The sequence below is a fragment of the Zea mays genome, chromosome 7, assembly GCF_902167145.1.
Source record: "Zea mays cultivar B73 chromosome 7, Zm-B73-REFERENCE-NAM-5.0, whole genome shotgun sequence".
Taxonomy (NCBI): domain Eukaryota; kingdom Viridiplantae; phylum Streptophyta; class Magnoliopsida; order Poales; family Poaceae; genus Zea; species Zea mays.
Window position 1 is genome coordinate 96,009,159 of NC_050102.1, and position 8,458 is coordinate 96,017,616.

At 44.7% G+C, this 8,458-nt stretch overlaps 1 pseudogene; it reads left to right on the top strand.

The window, feature by feature from the left end:
* LOC118473027 (uncharacterized) overlaps positions 1–8,458 on the top strand; it is a 101,355-nt pseudogene extending 92,897 nt beyond the window's left edge.

An 8,458-nucleotide genomic window follows, 5' to 3' on the forward strand; every position in this document is an offset into this window, starting at 1 on the left:
AACCCAAGGTGGTGGACTTCCGGATCGTTCTTAGGGATTTTGCCCGAACTTCGGTAAAGGCAAGTAAAACAGTGATGGTTATTTCGTCTTTTGATTGAAGAGTCTCATACTTGATTATGTTTGTGCTATTTGTGTTCGTATCCATATTCCTAATTGGGTACCATCGTTTGAAATTATTCATGCTTTATTGATTATACATGTGGAGGGTGTGGTTTGATCATGTTACCCATGTGGTTATTGATGTGAAATGGGTGGAAGTATATGTCTAGCACATTTTATTTGGGAAGAACTCATGTTGTTGACATGCATAATGCATTCATCATCCATTGCATTGAAGTTTTCGTCGCGATCTTATGGTCCGACCGTACCGGTACAATGAGCATCATATGTTTCCCGAGAAGGGGTATGATGCAGCTTCATATCCTTAGAGGTATGAAGGCAGAAGTCATGTTGCATCTGTAGCAATGTGCATTCATGGGTGAAGTGTGGAACCTATTTTGGTGATGTGGATAAGGTGGATCTTTACTTTGTAATTCATCTTGGCATTGAGTAATTGATTACTTGCTTACTTGCTGCAAATTAATATTTAAGGAAGAAGTTGAGAACCATGTGGTTGCTTATGCACGGTTGGCTTGCATTGTCCAACTGTTGTTTGTTTTTTACTTGCTGAGATGTGTCATCTCACTCTTGCATTGTCTGATGCAGGCACCTGATCTTTGCTTTGGGAAAGAAGGGATGTAGCAGCACGGCCACCACACTTTTAAATAAAGGAATAACTGATTATTAATGATGTTAAACAGGAAGGGTCAAGTCTAGGGAATTATTACATTCTAATCTTCATGGTAGTTGAACTGTTTAGTTTGGTGGGCTGAGATGTCTATCTTTTGTCTGGTCATGAATGTTCTTTTCTACCGTTGCATTTTGATTATACTATGGCAATTATCTTTCTTTTATATCCTGTATAAACTATATGCTTCCCTTGTTATGCTACTTTCAAGGGAGGTGCTGCCGGATTTTGCAATACTTTCTTTCTCTATGTGCTGCATAAGTTTTGTAGAAAGGTTTTTTTTTGGTATCATCCATTGTGTGGGATCAGTGGGGTGTTACACTGGGGAAGGACCATTATTCTGCATCTCCTCAAGCACAACATAAGCATCTGATGCACGTCCATCCATGAGCAACGCCTGCATAAGCAAATTGTATGCAACAACCGTCATGACAACTCCTCGCTGTGCAGATGGTGCCTCCTCTCCCTTGGTCAGCATTTTGTCGAACACCTTCGTGGCATCCTCCATGTGGTACCACCTAAACTCCTTCTCGAAGATGGCCCAGTCGAAGTGCTTGTTGAAGAAGTCAACGTAGGCCAGATTCTAGATGACGTTGGTGGCAAAGGCCTGGGGATCCGTGACCTTGACGTCGATGCCCGTGGCCGCACCCTGCACGTACACCTCCACGACACGCGCATTCTTCTTGAGCTGGTACACGCCCTTGATCTCTGTCCAGCTGCTAGACTCGGCGCAGACGGCGCCTCCCTCGATGACGCATCCGTCGTCCACGCAGAAGCGAACGTGCACCGCATGGTTGGCCCCTTCGGTGATGCTGTCCCCGAGGTCGATCCACCCAGCAATGTAGTACGTGACCCTAGACCAGAGCACGCCCTTCAGCGCCCAGCATAGGATGTTGGCCTCGCTAGGAGCTGCAGCATTGTAAGCACTCGCGCGGCTAAGCCAGTGCTCCGGCGGAGTGATGCCATGTCCGCCACCCCCGTCCTCGTCTGGATCTGTATGGTGAAGTTGCAGGTGGGCGTGAAGGTGTCGGTCTCTGTGGGCAACACGAGGCCATGGAAGTCGCATGCCTTTTCCTTTTGGTTCAGCGCCTGGTAGTACGCGTTGAACGTGTATGACGTGTTGTCGACAACGACCATGCGGATGCACGTGGAGTTGTAGCCTAGCGAAGTGCAGTCGGCGAACGTGCACGTGTAGTCGACATTGGCGTCGAGCCTGCCGAGGTCCCTGGCGTTGGGTTTCAGCGCACACTATGTCCTGGAGCAGGGAAGAGGTCGAGAACACATTGTGTAATGTTGACACAATGTCCACTGACATCAGAGTGTTGCCACCTCTGTTGTGGTCTAGCGTCGAACACTTGGCGTGCGCCACCACCAAGGGTTCGTGAAGTGCAGCAGGACGAGTGAGAGCAGTCGTGTAGGTGTGGATCGTGCCACACTCGATGTTGTCGATGTAGGAGAAGGAAGCATCGGTCGTGGACGCGAAGGGAAGAGCGGTGGAGGGAAGTAGAAGACGTGCTCCTCCATAGTCCAGAGGGTGAGCATGCTGTCCAAACAGCCCACCCCAATCGTCGGCAACCACCTCAGCATTGAACTTCTCAACAACGTCGGAGTTGTCGAACAACTTGTCGAAGGTTGCCATTGTGGACTCCAAGGCGCTAACGCATGATGTCGAGGCCGCTACCATCGCATCGAGCCGCTCGTAGGTCACAGCGACAGGAGCGTCGAGCTCTGCCCTCAACGTCGCGGAAGGCGCAGAGGCCATCGCTACCTCCAGGTCGTGGATCAACCTCAAATGTTGCGCCACTGTCGACTCCTGACCGCGCCACCACGCTTCCTAGGCAGCGAGGCGGTCACTGATCTCGCGAAGGATCTTCGACTGTTCCTCCATTGCGGACTGCAGGTTGGGCTCCATGGACCCCAAGATCATTGAGCTCTGATACTAATTGTTAGCACCCCACTCCATGGATGCAGTTAAACGCGTGGAACACAACTGGTTTCATGATAACAGGGAGTACAAGCCGATACACACGATCTCGAATGGGGAAGATTAGTAGCAATCTAAGTAGAAGGAAGTAGAAGATTAAGGGAACTCTAACCCTAGACCAACTAGCGATGAGGAAGCTTTGGAGGAGGACGATGTAACTAGGAAGAAGGAAGATGATGATGTCTATTTTCTCCCCCTCGGTTCGTGGGTAGTCTTCTCTTGTAGTACCAACCAGTCCAGATGCAAATCAGACCCATCATGGCCCATCTATATATCTGACAATATGTTTCAAGCTGCACTCGATTTATGACTAAAGTTGATTGTATATTCATAAACATAATCTATTAATTTATCATCGCTACTTTGTCTACCTTACAATTGTATTTTACATACAGAACAATTGTGTGAAGAACAAACTTAATCGTGAGAAGGTGCAATTTCCACAGTGCACAGGATCTCAACATACGTTGCAAAAGCTTATGTAGTGGTAAGAAACTAATTATGTTATGTTTGCAGGAACTTCTTGCTTCTCACAATCTTGGTTATTGTATGAATGGCTACTGCTACCAATACAATCGCTTCAATGCAGTGTGTATTTATAGCATTGTTCTAGTTCCTGGTTCATGTTTTTTAGCGTATACACATGAATGAAGCACATTATCTGATTCATGGCATTGTCCACTGTTGTGTGCCAATTGTCTTCCAACATGTTCACTTGTTATTTTTTTGGAAGCAATTGCATCCTACTGCTGCATTGCAGTAACATAAGGCCCACAATAGCTCCACTGCAATAATAGTAGGCGAACATCACTTGATGTATTAGTTGTTGATAGCTGATGTATAATTTTGCTTAACAGTTGATGTATTAGTAGCTAAGAATTTTGCTTAACAGCTGATGTATTAGTAGCTAAGAATTTAGACCTGATAGTTGTATTAGTAGCTAATAATACCATGATGCCGAAATCCCAGCCTGGTACCAGGTTGTGAGCATTAACCAGATATGTGATAGGTGCGAAGAGTTAGAGCTGGACATTCAAGGGGTGATAATGAAATTGTACTTGCATAGGCCCTACACGGTTATATTTTATGGTTATAATACTCGTTCCCATCAACCACAAACTACTGTTGGGGGTCCCTCACCACCAGACTCTCCACATAGGTGCCCCTCACCTCCGCCACCTTGTAAAAAGGAACTCTTCACTTGCTCCATCATCTAGTAAAAGAAGCCCTTCACCTACACCACCACCAACTAAAACGTTAATGCTCACATTGCTAAGACAAACAAAAAGCAAGAGCACACATAGTGATGCATTAACAAAGTCAACAAAGAAGGTGGCATGTGACATGATAAATGAGGAGTTGAATACCTGAGATGGAATCACCAATAGATGCATTCAAAAAACCCTTCTTTGTTAAAATGAGCGAGGAAGTACAAAAATAATGTATATCCAACTATCAGTGCATGTTGAGTAAATAACATAAAAGGGTCCAAACAAAATGTGTCATCACAATCATTCACATGGATATACCAGCATGGTAAGCCTCTAGTCCGGCTAGAAGAGGCGAAAGCATTTCCAACATAAATGTGCATATTTCATGACTGGTATATGTAGTCAACTACTAATAGGACCTACTTTGGTGTGCTTATAGAAGATTGTCACTTCTACAATGGCCTTGACATGGTGTCTAGATTTCAAAGATATATTTGAGATATACCAGTGGAATGCACTAGACATCTCTCTCCTTAATTGCTAGGTTTTGTAAGTATTTGCCATATCTCTTGTACATGATTGAATAATATATATTCAAGCTACTTGGTGTCACCTTAAACCTACTTTTTTGTGAAGGATGGATATCCAAAGATGGCATAAACAATGAATTGTCAATATCGGTTTCATTGACCAATGGTAATTAACCAACAAACAATGAAGGACTTTCGCTTGGAGATCCAAAAAAGATGGCTCAAATCTATCTATCACACCTGGTTTTGGAAGGTAAACCGAATGCGAACCATATACATGCCAGGATCAGAAATTCACGTACACAGCAATTACATAAATGACTCATCATAGCACAATGCTTCAAATACAATAAAGAGTAAGTAATAATATTAAAGACTAGAGTCATTTACATAATATAAATCAAAGTGCACATAATAGAAACGTAGCCAACATAAAATTAACCCACCACATGCAGCTGATTGGGGGAGGCCGCTAGCCTAATCCTCGAACTCGTCGAAGTCCTAGAACTCTTGGAGATCCACCTCGACGTCTTTCTCCTTCTTCTTTACCTGAGCATAGATTGCACCAAAGGCAACCTGGTGTTTTGTGAAAGCAAGGGTGAGTACACATCAACGTACTCAGCAAATGTCCCGTTTGGCTGAAGTGGACTAGCTTTATGTGGGGTTAAGTCAAAGCAGTTGCTTTTAGTTGGTCAGGTATTTATTATTAATGGAAGCCAAGTTTTATCATATAACCAACCCGTGAATCATTTCCTCATCGAGGAACATCATTATCATCATCGAATCAAAACCATTAATAGAACCATTGAATCTCAGATCATCTGTATCTCTAATCTAAAAGGATCCCAAGGTCGCTCATAACCGTGAGCGCGGCTGATATATCAGTTTCTAACACTCTGCAGAGGTTGCACACTTTACCCACAAGCCGTGATTCCCATTTGCCCGGGGTTCTAGCCTCCCCATTGATCACTACCAAGGTGACCTAGCAGGGTCTCACTACGTAGCCTTTACAAAGATTTCCCAGAGGACATAGTCGCCCGTTAGGTTTCTCCAGTTTGATAAACACAGTACATCTCCCCAGAGGAAGGGTGACTAACAAAACCAAATCAAGAACCTCTGCAACCAGCCTCGGTAGAGCAAGTACTGTGCCCGGACCCCATTGACGGCCCTACGGAGAACCCAACTACTCCTCTGGTTCCTCTAATTAATCAGCTAAGGGCGTCCCATTCCACCCTGATGGTTGCACTGTTATCCCGGGTTGTCACTCTCCAAACAGGTCCTTACGGAGAGATACTCAGGAAACAACTTGAGCCCCCTGGAGTATCACAAGGACATCATCAGGATAACATCAGCGTATCATAATATTCATATCATGTTCATTGATTAAAGTAAAGCGATACCATAGTGCTAACCATGATAACCCAAAAGGTAAACAAGGATAAATAAATATAGACTAGTCAATCCTTAGGTTTCAATAATGTAATGCGGAACAGTGAATTATAAAGTAAATAGGACATAATAGGTCCGAGGACACTTGCTTTCACCAAACAGATGCTCAGGGTCTTCAACCTTGTAGAACTTGAAAAACCAGACCACTTGGTCGCCGAAGCTTGACCGTCGATTCCTCGAAGCTCAGAAACGAAAACCGCGATCTAATCGCAACGTGAAGCGAAGACGAACAAGCACAAACAAACAAACATATATACATAAGAACATTACACCATACAATATAAAACATTATAAAAGCGAGCAATATAAAATAGAGAGTGCTTCTACAATTACGCGAGGATAAGAAACACGACGGTCGAAGCTACAGTCGAGAAGTTATAACGTTTACGCTACGCAAGTGATAGTCAAGACGTTTAATTCGACATCATCAAATATAAATTATAACTGCTATTTAGTTTTGATTAAATCTGCTACACTAACAACTGTCAAATAAATAAGTAATATAATTAGCACGAGAGATTCTAAGCGAGGCGAGTTTACGATGCACGAAACAGCACAACAGCGTGCAAACGACGCGCGAACAGGCGCGACATAGCACGCGAACAACGCACGAGACAGTGCGCGTGACCGGCGTGAATGACGCATGAATCAGCACGCGACCACGAGCACATCACGCACGAACAGCGTGCAGACAGTGCGACGACGTGTGATAATTGCTAACAAATAACGCAATTACACTAAACAAGTATTGGTTAGAATATTAATTCGGCATAATTATATCGATTGACATTTATCAAATGTAAATTATAACTACTACTTAATTTTGACTAAATTTACTATTTTAATAGTGAACGATTAAACTAATAATTAATTAACTGACCTGAGTGATTATAAGTGAACGATTTAATATCTCACACGGACAATGCGCGATATGAGAAAACAGCGTGCGCGTCAGACACACGTGAACGACGCGAACAACACGACGTCACGCGTAAACAATACGCACGACACGCAAGAACGTGCGCGCAACACACGTGAACAGCATGTGCGACACGCGCGAACGACGTGTGATAACGCATGCGACACTGTGCAAAACAGCGCACGAGCGGTACGCGAAACAACGCGCACGACATCACGCGACACGCGAGAATCAACGCGACGACGCGCGCGAACAGCTCGACGACGCGCAAACGATGCCGCACACGAACAACACAACCACGAGCACAACAAACAATTAATTAAACAAAAGTATTTAAACTGGTATTAAACAAGTTAATTAATATTTATATCTATAAAAGCATGTGTTAAAACTAAAGATTTATTCTAATTAAATTGTTATTTTAAATAACCAACAACTAAACAAGAATTGACTAATTAGCACGAGCGACCATAACGGAAATAATTGAATAACATGTGAACAGCGCGCGAATAGCACACGAAACAAAACGCGCGAACGACGCGAGGACGGCACACGTGACATCTCGAGGACTACTAAATAGATGCATGATTTACACTAAGCGAATACTAAACCTAAGAATTGAGTAAACATCAATCACCTTAACATGTATTTATAAAAACGCGTATTCAAACTATAAACTAGTATTAACTAGATTACCATTTTAATGGTTATCGGAGAAGCAATTGATTTAATAAAACATGTGTTGCGACAAAAATAATGTTTCACATGTAGACGATAACCTTACAAAACTAACGTGACTAGAACGAATAAAATGGTTTTACGATAAAAGCTATTATGTTTTAGTATATTGTTGATTAACGGTGACGTGGCGCAGTCCTATTGGTCAGAGCATGGCCGCTCAGAGGGCTACAAAATCACAGCCGTAGGAAGTCCTGAGATCTTGTGTGATGGTAATTTTCTATTGGTTGATCGCATGAAGGAAATCGTGTAGATTGCATGCTATGTCGTGCATGTGCATGAGGGGATTAGGGGGCAGTCACTACAGTAAAATAACAAACATCCGATGGTCACTTTATCTCCGACGGCTGCCTACGAGGCCGTCGGACGTAAGCTTATGTCCGACGGCCACCTCTGGCTCTCGGAAATAGAGCCTTATGTCTGACGGCTGTCAGCGTAGCCATCGGACATAACCTTACGTCCGACGGTCGAGTCCTTAGCCGTCGGAGATAAGGTGTTTTAACGCGGACAGAGCCCTGCGCGCAGTTTCATTTTTCACGCGCGCTCCCTTTCTCTCTGCCCGTCGCCGCCGCCGCCATCTGCAACCAAGCCGCGCCGTCGCGGCCCCGTCGCCATCCCGCCGCCCACTGCCCCGTCGCCGCCCACTGCCCACAGCCCCTTCACCGCCCCGCCCCGCCCGCCCGCCGTCGACGACCACCGCCGGCCGCGGCCCCGCTCGCGCCAGGAGATGGGTCTGGTCAAGACGACGCATCACATTCTTGGGTGAATAACCTTTTCAACACGCATAGTCCAGCAGGAGGAGGTGGCTACTCGAACCATCCAGACGATGGATATGATTGA